The sequence below is a fragment of the Gallus gallus genome, chromosome W, assembly GCF_016699485.2.
Source record: "Gallus gallus isolate bGalGal1 chromosome W, bGalGal1.mat.broiler.GRCg7b, whole genome shotgun sequence".
Lineage (NCBI taxonomy): Eukaryota > Metazoa > Chordata > Aves > Galliformes > Phasianidae > Gallus > Gallus gallus.
The window spans coordinates 1,799,648-1,812,532 of NC_052571.1; the positions used below are offsets into that span (position 1 = coordinate 1,799,648).

At 44.1% G+C, this 12,885-nt stretch overlaps 1 protein-coding gene across 2 annotated transcripts in view; it reads left to right on the forward strand.

Moving 5' to 3' along the window:
- LOC100859602 (zinc finger SWIM domain-containing protein 6-like) overlaps positions 1-12,885 on the forward strand; it is a 452,492-nt gene that overhangs the window by 296,617 nt on the left and 142,990 nt on the right. The window lies entirely within an intron of this gene.

The following is a 12,885-nucleotide window of genomic DNA, read 5'->3' on the forward strand; positions in this document are numbered from 1 at the left end:
TAAATGTTCTGCCACCCATTGCTTTCAACATAGTTTTTAACAACTCATTGTACCATTCATTTTACCAGAAGCTGGTGCATGATAGGGGATATGATAAATCCACTCAGTGCCCTCATCTTTGGCCCAAGTATTTATAAGAGAATTTTTGAAATGAGTCCCATTATTTGACTCAATTCTTTTTGTAGAACCATGTCGCCATAGGATTTCTTTCTTGAGACCTAATATGGTGTTTCTGGCGGTAGCATGGGGTACTGCATACGTTCCAAGCCACCCAGTGGTTGCCTCCACCATGGTAAGCACATAATGCTTACCATCGCAGGTTCATGGCAAGGTGATATAATAAACATGCCACGCCTCCCCATATTTATACTTTTGCCATCACCCTTCTCCCCAGAGTGGTTTCATCCTCTTGGCTTGTTTAATTGTGGTACATGTGTCACAGTCGTGAATAACCTGTGCAATAGCGTCCATAGTTAAGTCCACCCCTCAGTCTCTAGCCCACTATATGTTGCATCCCTTCCAGAATGCACCTGCAAGTGAAAGCAAACTGTGGCCTACATACTGTGGCCAAAGGAATGGAGGAAAAGGCATTAGCAATGTCAGTGGTGGCATACCACTTGGCTGCTTTTGACTCCAACTCATACTGGAGTTGTACCATGTCTGGCACTGCAGCACTCAGTGGGAGTGTGTCTCACTCCAATTTATTGAAGGGAGAGGAGGTTCTTTGATATATGTATACCTGATGTGAGACTAAGAAACAACGGTTCAAATGTTGGTCTGACCAGTTTATTACAAATCCTAGTCATTCAGGGAGATGGGGAATGGAAGAAGGGCAAGTGAAAAGATAGGAAATAGAAGTAAGGAGTCTTTGTAGGAAGCAAGAGGGAGACAGTCACCACCATGACTCCAGCGTGGTTTGTAGTTCAGTCACTGATCTTCAGTAGTGGTGGTTCGTCAGGTGTTGTTCTTCCACTGACGACGACAACTGTGACCAACCTTCCAATGGCAGTACAAACTTATTTATAAGTCCAAAGTGGTTGAGTCAGCTCCTTTTGGAGTGACATCTTCTGGCTTTTGGATCTCAGCAGGAACTCCTTTTGTTCCTATCTTCCAGGCCTTGCCAGCAGATAAGAGGGAGCATCGAGGCACCAACTTGTATCTTGCCTTCACAGGATACAGTGGTGTCATCCCCCAGTCTCCCATAGCAAGCTGGAGTTATTTGCTCACAGGCCAAATCTTCAGCCAGTAAACAGTCCTGAGCACTCTCTTACAAAGGCAAACAGCTCCAAAGAAATGCTTTCAGATGTAAAGTTGTCCAGACAGTGATGTTGATTGCCACACAGCAACACCCACCTCTCATCTCCTAGATAAGTCAGTCTTATCGCAAGAAATGCCTCAGAAAGCAAGCTTTGACCCAAAAAAAACAAAGGATTCATACAGGACGTGACTTTATTCAGGCCATGGTAGTCTACAATCAGCCTCCATTATCCACTGGCTTTACTCAGCGGCCATATGGGACTGTTAAAAGGTGGGTGAGTTTTGCTTATCACTCCCTGACTCTCTAGTTGATGATTAAACTTATGAATGTGGAGGAAGGGATCCCTGTTAGTGTGGTACTGCCATCTGTATGCCCTTTTTGTAGCAATCGATACCTGTTGCTCTTCTACTCGTAGCAACCCCACAACAGACGGATCTTCAGATAGGCCAGGCAAAGCAGACAGCTGCTTAACATCTTTTATGTCTAAAGCAGCTATTAGAAAGGCCCATCGATACCCCTTGGGATCCTTAAAATACTCCTTTCTGAGGTAATCGATACCAAGTATACATGGTGCCCCGGGCCAGTTACAATAGGTGCTTTTGTCAGTCTTTACCAGTGAGGCTTATTTTGGCCTCCAACACAGTCAATTCTTGAGAGCCCCCAGTTACTTCAGAAATATAAATTGATTCTGTCCCTTTATGACTTGAGGGCATCAGAGTGCACTGTGTACCAGGGTCCACCCGTGCCTTCATAGTTTTCATCACAATGAAGCAAGGTAGACAGTTCCTTTGTCATATCATCCTGTTTACTCTGCATTCTATCCAGCCTTTCAGTTTCTTTGGAAATGGCTGAAACATAAGCTCTTAGAGGGGTTAAATGTTGCTCAAAGTCATGAAGTTCAATAATCAGTTCATTTAAAAGGGTTCTTCTTTGCCCTGTGCCATACTTTGCTACTAGTGTACCAGCATACTTATCTGGTGCTGTTCTTATGAATTTACAGCACATATTTGGTGTACACCTGACTCTCTCAGGATAATGCTCTTGGTGTGGATCTTCAGGAATGAACATGGGGTCATGTACCATTTCCATGATGGCTCATTCTCTCAAATAATGGATGCATTTTTCCATAGCAGTCCATTTTTTTATCTCAGGCATCAGATCATCTCTGAAGGGGTATTTTTCCTTTACTGCTACCAGCATCTGCTTCCAGAGGGTGAAGGCCTTATTCTGGCAAGTACTAATACTTCTTTCAATGGCTGAATCCTTAGCAATACTACCCAGTTTGTGAGCTTCTCTACTATCTAGTGACACACTGTTGTCCCCATTGTCCCAACATCGAAGTAACCAGGTGACAAATGGGTTTATTTGGGTGGCATGAAATGTCTTTTCTCAAACTTCTAATTTCAGTCATTTTCGGAGGTTGAGTAGTAATGGTGACAATGTTTTCCTAACCTTCTTCTCTTTTAGCCCTCCTTGGTGTCAGTGACTGTGGTCTTGTTGAGGACTCCTCCCCTGGCAGTAGGGGCCACTCCCCTGGATTTTCTTCCTCTACTTTCTCCTCTTATAGTATCTTTTCCCTCTTTCTTCTGTTCTAAATTAGGCAACATTGGTTTCAATTTCTGTTTTCTTATGGAGGCAACTGACACTGATTCTGGTGACTCCTGTGATTGATTAAGTTGCACAGTTTTGATGCTCTTTCTCTATAGCTTGACTCGGAGTGTGTCTTATTTGGTTTGAAGGGTGTCTCGTTAAGACTGGAGACTGTCTCATTCAGTTTGGAGACTGTCTCGTTCGGATTGGAGGGTGTCTCCTTTGTTCTGGAGGGTGTCCCATTCGGATTGAAGGGTGTCTTGTTTGGATTGGAAGGTGTCTCGCTTGGACTGGAGATTCTTTCTTTTGGATTGGAGATTCTCACTCTCCGGTTGGAGTTTTTCCTTCTCAGCTCAGAGACTCTCTTGCATGATTTGGAGATTCTCTTTCTCAATTAGGAGTCTCTCTTTCTTGACCTGGAGATTCTCCCTCTCAGTTCAGACTCTTTCCAGGAAATTCTCCCTTTTGACTTGGAGACTCTGTAGCTCAGTTTCAGAGACTCTCTCCCTCTCTGGGACAGTACTGAATAAGGCCCAATAAGCCAGGTCCCAAATAATTTGTGCCTCCTCAGATCTGCCTGAACCACAACATTCCTGTCTCAAATATCTGCTTAGGTTCTCAGGGTTTTACAGATGTTCAGGAGTAAAGTTCCATGACACCGGCGATGCTCATTTCTCTAAAGTCCCTCCCAAGTCCCTTCACACTCTTTGACACTCGGTATTCTCTGGCTTTGGGGAACTCTTCTTCAAAATATTATAAATACAGAGACTGAGTGAAATGATGAGGAGTACATTCAGGGAGACTGACAACACGATCATCGGATGAGCATTCAAAAAACGCATAAAGGATTCAAGGTTGAGGCCGGGAGACTGTTTAAAAATCACAAGTTCTGTAAAATTATCAACTCCCTCTGGAGTTGTATGCCACATTGCATGCGGATACCAGATAGGTATTTCCATCAGTGTTTATAATTTGTCATATATACATATAGCTCCATAGAGCAGAGTGGCAAACTTAATTAAGGCCCAGTACATTATGAGCAATAAAAGAGAAAAAATGATGGAATGCAATCCCTTGAAGAACTGTTTTACAAGAGAAAGGATTTCTTTTCCTCTTTACCGAAGCAAGCTGGCAGCACCTAGAAAGTTTACAACTATCCCAGAATATTGGCAGTCTGCCAGGACTTTGAGGTCTTGTTTTCAGTACAGCACCTGCAGTACAGATAAGCTTTCTAATGAAGCTCTTTGAGAGTAGAGAGATTCGTTCTAAAAGTACATCTTTTCCCAGCCAAGGCAGTCAATACCTACATTCCCTACCAAAAATGTCAATGATTTTGTCAATGGTTTAAGGGCTGGTCCGGCCCGGTTCCGTGACTAGTGGGGCGGAGGGATTTTGCAAAATCCGCGCCTCCAGGAAGGGAAACAGGGGACCCCAAAATAATTAAAAACAGCGGCAACGATCTGAGGAAAAACAAACTAATTTTACTAAATATAGTATCGGAATGTAAGATAACACACTATAATACAATATAAATCAACAATAATTGAAAGAAAGATTGTCTGAGAGCCAAAGGCCTTACGCTAATACTGAAGCCTTGCGTGAAGTCGGGCGGAGCAGCAGTGAGCCGATCCGACAGGGAACACGGCGAGACGAGAAGAGGGACAAGTCAGATGACCTGCGCCCTTATATCTGTTCCCCTGAGCAGGAATGATAACAGTACTCGAAAAGGCTCTTGGGGAACGTAGTTCTTCACTTCCAGACAGGTACCCGGAACTAAAGCATTTGCTCTTTAACTCCCAGTACACTGCATGATGATGTGATGTGGAATACTGATGACCAAAAATCATAAAACCATGACATTCCACCCCTTATTCTACATCACTACATCATGCTTAATATATACAAACAAACATAATTATAATCAATTATCAAACACTAAACACATGTACATATACTTGGAATTACTGATTCCGCTCTCCCATCATCAAATTCCCTTGTGGCACACAATGAACATCCCCATTTTTCTGCATCACCCACCAAGTGCACCCAGGTCCCTGGGCAAAAACAGTTCGACGGAGAGGTTTGCCCTTCCCAGAAGCTATGTAGGGAACTGGCAGGCTCATCACGACTGATAGATCCTCGAGTGTTCACCAACCAGGTGGCTTCGGCCAAATGCTTCTCCCAATGCTTAAATGTTCCGCCACCCATTGCTTTCAGCATGGTTTTTAACAACCCGTTTTATCATTCAATTTTACCAGAAGCTGGTGCGTGATAGGGGATATGATAAATCCACTCAATGCCATGATCTTTGCCCCAAGTATTTACAAGGGAATTTTTGAAATGAGTCCCATTATCTGATTCAATTCTTTCTGGAGTACCATGTCGCCAGAGAACTTGTTTCTCGAGGCCTAGTATGGTGTTTCGGGCGGTGGCATGGGGTACTGCATATGTTTCAAGCTACCCAGTGGTCACTTCCACCATGGTAAGTACATAACGCGTACCACTGCGTGATCTTAGCAAGGTGATATAATCAACCTGCCACGCCTCCCATATTTATACTTTTGCCATCGCCCTTTCTCCCAGAGAGGTTTCATCCTCTTAACTTGTTTAATTATGGCACATGGTTCACAGTCATAAATAACTTGTGCAATAGTGTCCATAGTTAAGTCCACCCCTCGGTCTCTAGCCCATTTATATGTTGCATCTCTTCCTTGATGACCCAAAGTTTCATGGGCCCACCGAGCTAGAAATAATTCAGCCTTGTTCTGCCAGTCCAAGTCTATTTGAGCCACCTCAGTTTTGGCAGCTCGATCTACCTGATGGGCGTTTTTTTGTTCTTCAGTAGCCCGATTCTTGGGCACATGAGCATCTACATGGCGCACTTTTCCAACTATATTCTTTATTCAGGCAGCAATGTCTTTCAAGAGTTCAGCAGCCCAAACAGGTTTACCCCTCCTTTGCCAGTTATTTTGCTCCCACTGCTGTAACCACCCCCATAAGGCATTCGCCACCATCCATGAATCAGTATAAAGATAAAGCATTGGCCACCTCTCCCGTTCAGCAACATCTAAGGCCAGTTGGATAGCCTTTACCTCTGCGAACTGACTTGATTCTCCTTTACCTTCAGTGGCCTCTGCAACTTGTCGTGTGGGGCTCCACACAGCAGCTTTCCATCTGCGATGCTTCCCCACAATACGACACGATCCGTCTGTGAACAAGGCAAATTTCTTTTCATTTTCTGGTAGTTCATTGTATGGTGGGGCCTCTTTAGGACATGATGCCTCTTCTCCTGGTGATGCTCCAAACTTTTTACCTTCAGGCCAGTCCACGATCACCTCTAAGATTCCTGGATGACTGAGGTTCCCCATCCGAGCCCGTTGCGTAATCGGCGCAATCCACTTACTCCAAGTGGCATCAGTAGCATGATGGGTAGAGGGAACCTTTCCCTTGAACATCCAGTTCAACACTGGCAATCGAGGTGCTAGAAGGAGCTGCGTTTCAGTACCGACTACTTCAGAAGCAGCTCGAACCCCCGCATATGCAGCTAAGATCTCCTTTTCAGTTGGAGTGTAGTGCTCTTCAGACCCCCTGTTCACCCGACTCCAGAATCCCAGGGGTCGGCTTCGGGTCTCTCCTGAGGCTCTTTGCCACAAACTCCATGTGGGACCTTTCTCTCCAGCAGCAGTGTAGAGGATGTTCTTTACATCCTGTCCCGTCCGTACTGGCCCCAGGGCCACGGCTCGGGCTATCTCCTGCTTAATCTGCTCAAAAGCCTGCTGCTGTTCAGGACCCCTCATGAAATCATTCTTCTCCCGTGTCACTTCATAAAGGGGGTTTACAATGAGGCTATAGTTTGGAACATGCATTCTCCAAAAGCCCACTACACCCAGAAAAGATTGTGTCTCTTTCTTATTAGTGGGCGGAGACATGGCAGTGATTTTGTCCACCACATCCGTTGGGATGTGACGACGTCCATCTTGCCACTTTATACCTAGGAACTGAAGCTCCTGGGCAGGTCCTTTCACTTTGCTTCGCTTAATAGTGAAACCAGCACTAAGAAGGATCTGGATTACTTGCTCTCCTTTCTCAAAAACTTCCCTTGCTGTATTGCCCCAAACAATAATATCGTCAATGTTCTATAAGTGCTCAGGAGCACCTCCCTGTTCCAGTGCAGCTTGAATCAACCCATGGCAAATTGTTGGGCTGTGTTTCCACCCCTGGGGCAAACGGTTCCAAGTACACTGAATGCCCCTCCAGGTGAAAGCAAACTGTGGCCTACATTCCGTGGCCAATGGAATGGAAAAGAAAGCATTAGCAATGTCAGTGGTGGCATACCACTTGGCTGCTTTTGACTCCAGTTCATATTGGAGTTCTAACATGTCCGGCACAGCAGCACTCAGCGGGGGTGTGACTTCATTCAGGCCACGGTAGTCTACCGTCAGCCTCCATTCTCCACTGGCTTTACGCACTGGCCATATGGGGCTGTTAAAAGTTGAGTGAGTTTTGCTGATCACTCCCTGACTCTCTACTTGGCGAATCAACTTCTGAATGGGGAGCAAGGAGTCCCTGTTAGTGCGGTACTGCCGTCTGTGTACCGTTTTTGTAGCAATTGGTACCTGTTGCTCTTTTACTCGTAGCAATCCCCCAACAGACGGATCTTCTGATAGGCCAGGCAATGCAGACAACTGTTTAACACCTTCTGTGCCTACAGCAGCTATTCCAAAGGCCCATCAATACCCTTTGGGATCCTTAAAATATCCCCTTCTGAGGTAATCAATACCAAGTATACATGGAGCCCCTGGACCAGTCACAATAGGATGCTTTTGCCAGTCTTTGCCAGTGAGACTTATTTCAGCCTCCAACATAGTCAACTCTTGGGAGCCCCCAGTCACCCCATGAATATAAATTGATTTTGTCCCTTGGTGACTCGAGGGCATTAGAGTACACTGTGCACCAGTGTCCACCAGTGCCTTAAATTTCAGTGGTTCTGATGTGCCAGGCCATCTAATCCACACAGTCCAATATATTCTATTATCCCTTTCCCCCTCCTGGCTGGGGGCAGGGCCCCTCTATTTGTTACCTTGGTTGTCTGCAGCAACTGGAGCGATTACCCTTTTGGAGGACTTCACCTTGGTGGTTGATTTGTCTTGTAATTCTTTTACCCGTGCTTGAAGTGCAGAAGTGGGTTTCTTATGCCACTTCTTCATATCTTCCCCATGGTCACGCAGGTAACGCCACAAGGCAAGACGTGTTATAGCCTCATCGTTATCATTTCCTCTAGCAGGAGGACGTCCCCTTTTGATGGCTGAGTTGTTGGATGATGTAGGTCGGGAGGACACCAAGTTGATCAGCGCTTACAGTGGAGGGTTTTGGGAATTCTGGTCCTCGTCCACCATGGGTCCATCAGCATCACGTTTGGTAGACAGTTCATCTATTATATCTTCTTGATTACTCTCTATTCTGTCTAGCTTTTCAACTATCCTTGTGATGGTTGAAACACAAGCTCGTAGAGGATTTAAATGCAACTCAAAGTCTTGGAGTCTATTAACCAGATCATCTATAAGGGGTCTTCTTTCCCCTCTGCCATACATTGCTGCAAATGTACTGGCATACCTTTCTGGTGCAGTCTTAGTGAATGTGCGCCACATATTTGGTATACACCGGACTTTCTCAGGATCATGCTCTTGGTCTGGCTTGTCAGGGATTAAGTCAGGGCTGTATATCATTTCCACCACGGCACATTCTCTCAAATAACGGATGCCTTTTTCCATATCAGTCCATTTCCTTTTCTCGGGCATGAGATCATCTTTAAAGGGGTGTTTTTCTCTCACGGCTAACAACATCCGCGTCCAGAGGGTGAAGGCCTGGTTCTGGCATGTGCTAATACCTGTGTCAATGGCTAAGTCCCTAGCAATGCCACCAAGCTGACGAGCTTCTCTGCTATCTAGCCACACACTGTTGGCCCCACTGTCCCAGCATCGAAGTAACCAGGTGACAATAGGCTCATTTGGGTGGCGTGTGAAGTCCTTTCTCAGGCCACGAATTTCATTCATTTTCAAAGATCTATCCACAATGGTTACGATGTCTTGCTCACCTCCTGCTCTTTCAGGTCTTCCTGCCCTCCTTGGTGTTTGTGCATGCAGTCTTATTGATCCTGTGGGTCTTTTCCAACCTTAGCGATTCTATGATTCTACGATTCCTTGGAGTGACTCCACTGGACCTCTTTCCTCCTCTTCTCTTACATCGCCTGCTTTTTCTACTTCACCCTCCTCCTCTTCTCTTACATTGACTGCTTCCTCTACTACACCCTCCCCCTCTTTCTTCTGTTCTAACTGAGTGGAAATTCGTTTCGGTTTCCGTCCTCTTACAGGGGCAATTGACATCAATTCTGGTGCCTCCTGGAGTTGATCAGGTTGGTCAGTCCCGATGCTCTTACTCTCCAGCTCGTCTCGGAGTCTATCTCGCTGAATTATGAGAGTGCTTAGTTCAGATTCGAGCTTGGCTTGATGAGACTGAATTTTGGTTATCTCCCTTTGGAGACTGAATTTTGCATGCTGGAGGGCATCTCGCTCAGTTCGGAGTACATCCCGTTCGGACTCGGGGTAGTTCCTCTCGAACTGGAGTGTGTCTTGCTCCAACCGGAGATTCTCCTTCTCGGCTTGGAGATTCTCTCGCTCAGCCCAGAAATTATCCTTCTCAGCTTGGAAACCCTTTCGCTCGGCCCAGAGACTCTCCTTCTCGGCTTGGAAACCCTTTCGCTTGGCCCAGAGACTCTCCTTCTCGGCTAGGAAAATCCTTCTCTCAATTTCTAGAATTCTTTCCCTCTCTGGGATAGTATTAAATAAGGCCCGATAAGCATTAGCCAGGCCCCAAATCATTTGTGCCTCCTCAGGTCTGCCTGAGCCGCAACATCTCTGTCTCAAATATCTGTTCAGGCTCTCAGGATCTTTTAGGTGTTCAGGAGTAATGTTCCATGACACTGAACATGTCCATCTCTCTAAAGTCTCTCCCAAGTCTCTCCATACACCCTGCCACTCAGTATTCTCAGGTTTTGGAGGGGACTTCTTCAGAATACGATTATTCCAGATACTGAGTGAAATAATTACAATGACAAACAGTGCATTCAGGGAGATTGACAACGTGGTCAGGTGAGCATTCAAACAATCCATAAAGGATTCGCAAGAGAGACTGGGAACCTACTTCAAAATCCCAAGTTCTGTGAAATTAGTAGCTCTCCCTACAAACTGGTTTAAAACCGAAAGCAGAATCATTTTTTTTCCTTCCTCTTTACTAAAGCAAGATAGCAGTGCTCATAGTTTACAAAAAATCTCAGAATACTGGCAGTCCGCCTGGACTTTCAAGGTCAAGTTTTTCAGTGAGCACCTATGGATGAGATAAACTTTCCCAACGAAGCTCTCCGAGAGCAGAGAGAGATTCGTTCTAAAAAGCTAAAAAGCAGCTGTTTGCCCGCATCCTCTACCAAAAAATGTCAACGGTTTACGGGCTGGTCCAGCCCGGTTCCGTGACTAGTGGGGCGGAGGGATTTTGCAAAATCCGCGCCTCCAGGAAGGGAAACAGGGGACCCCAAAATAATTAAAAACAGCGGCAACGATCTGAGGAAAAACAAACTAATTTTACTAAATATAGTATCGGAATGTAAGATAACACACTATAATACAATATAAATCAACAATAATTGAAAGAAAGATTGTCTGAGAGCCAAAGGCCTGATGCTAATACTGAAGTCTTGCATGCAGTCGGGCGCAGCAATAGCGAGCCGATCCGACAGGGAACACGGCGAGACGAGAAGAGGGACAAGTCAGATGACCTGCGCCCTTATATCTGTTCCCTTGAGTAGGAATGATAACAGTACTCGAAAAGGCTCTTGGGGAACGTACTTCTTCTTCTCTTCCAGACAGGTACCGGGAACTAAAGCATTTGCTCTTTAACTCCCAGTACACTGCATGATGATGTGATGTGGAATACTGATAACCAAAAATCATAAAACCATGAGAGATTTACAGGCTGGTTTGGCCTGGTTCAATGACTAATGCAGTGGTGGGACCCACAGACTTACGCCCTGGGTAAGGGGGAAAAGGGGAAAGGCCTGGGAGATGGGCCTAAAAACAGAACAGCACCAACGATCTGAGTAGGGAAGCTAATTTTCTAAATATGATAGTGGAATGCAAGATAACACAGCATAATACAATATAATTGGAATTGAAGGTAATAAATCAAATAAAATGAGAGTGTCCAAAAACCGAAGGCCTTACTCTAATGCTGAAGGTGAGATGGTTAGGGAGCACACACTGCAGAGACGAGCAGAAAGGGAAAAGGGGCCGTCTCGTGACCTGCTAACAGTTTTATCATTTCCACTGAACAGAAAATGGAAACGAAAATTCCTCTGGGGTATGTAGTTCTTCTCTTTTAAGAACCAGGTACCCAGAAAATTGACAGTCCACGGAACTGGATCATTAACTCTTTAACTCCCAGTGCACTACATGATGTTTTTATGTGGAATACTGATAACAAAAATCATAAAACCATAACAGTTATCTAACTTCTCATTTGATCCTTCTAAATATTTGTTGTGTGAAAACTGAATATTCTTTATCATCAGAAAAATCCAGGAAGAAAACTCTCTAACTCCAATGTGGTGTTGGAAAGCCAGCATTCCTTTATTCTCACAACACGTAGTGGGCAGCTTGACAAATCAAGTGCATGCTCTCGAAGTTCAGGTTCTACATTTAAATAGTTAAGACATACATATGCAATACATTTCCCTGAAATGGCATACATATTCATTCTTTTCCAATAACTCATTAATATATGCTAATATCCCTTTGGGCATTTGTGGTCACATCTATGGTGGTTTTAAGACCACTTACTTCCTCCCCTTTATTTCATCTTCCTCTTCATCATGGTGCCCTTTGGTCGACCTCCAGCTGTTTTTACCCTAGTTTGGCAAATTTCCATTGTTTCTTATGCCATAATGTGCAACTTTCTATCTTGGTGCACTATAACTCAAAACAGTATATGTGAAATCCATGAAAAAATGTCTTTGAAAAAATGAAATCCATGAAAAAATGTCACAAAGATAAAAGTAGTCTATTGGGACTCCAGTGCTTCTGTGAAGCAGGATTGTTGAGAAAAACAAAGCTGTTCACATACCAAGCAAAGTTAAACTGGAAAGTTTTAGAACTAGCACACATTAATTTCTTTTGTTAAACTAATATATTGGTTCCTAAACTAATATATTGATCCCTATTCCTAAGCCAGCCTATATCATCTTGATGTGTGTCGTGTAAAGGCTATTGTTTCTTTGCTTGACTACAATCTTGTATCCAGTTTTATGTTGGGTTTTTATTTTGTTTGCAGTTATAAGGCCTTTGTTACCTTTTTCAAATGATATCTGTTGCAACTGCATTAAACTGAGTGCATGTGAAAGTAAAGCAGTCATTTGTCAGATGTGTTGTGTAGTCTGCATTGTCAGGTGTGTGTGGAGGGGTGTAGATGCAGCACTCTGCCTTCTTGGAGGTCTCTGCTTACTCAGTATAATGCTTTGTAATAAAAACAGTGGTTATTAAATCTGATAGAAGCCTTGTCCAGTCCTCTTAGCAAAGTCCTATTAGCAAAGATTGCCACTTTGCTAATAACTGGGGAAAATACAAGATATTTCCCTGGAAACAAAACAAAAAACTACAAAAAACAAAACAAAACAAAACAAAACAAAGCAAACAACAACAAAAAACCCTTATAATCCTCAAAACTCTCAGTATTCTGATACATATTTCATAAAGTCAAAATTAAATGCTTTTGGGAGGTGGAAGATGGGAATTTCAATGGGTTCTTCCTTGTTTCTTTTTATTGGAAGATTACTTCTGAAGGAAATAGTTAGACTTGGTTTCTTTATAAATCTCACAGCTAGCTGGGACCACAAGTTCATTTAGCATGTAACTTTCTACAGAAGTGAACTTGCTTTATGGATCTCTTGATGTTTTACCCAACCTGGATAGTCTAGTGGCAACTTGGACATG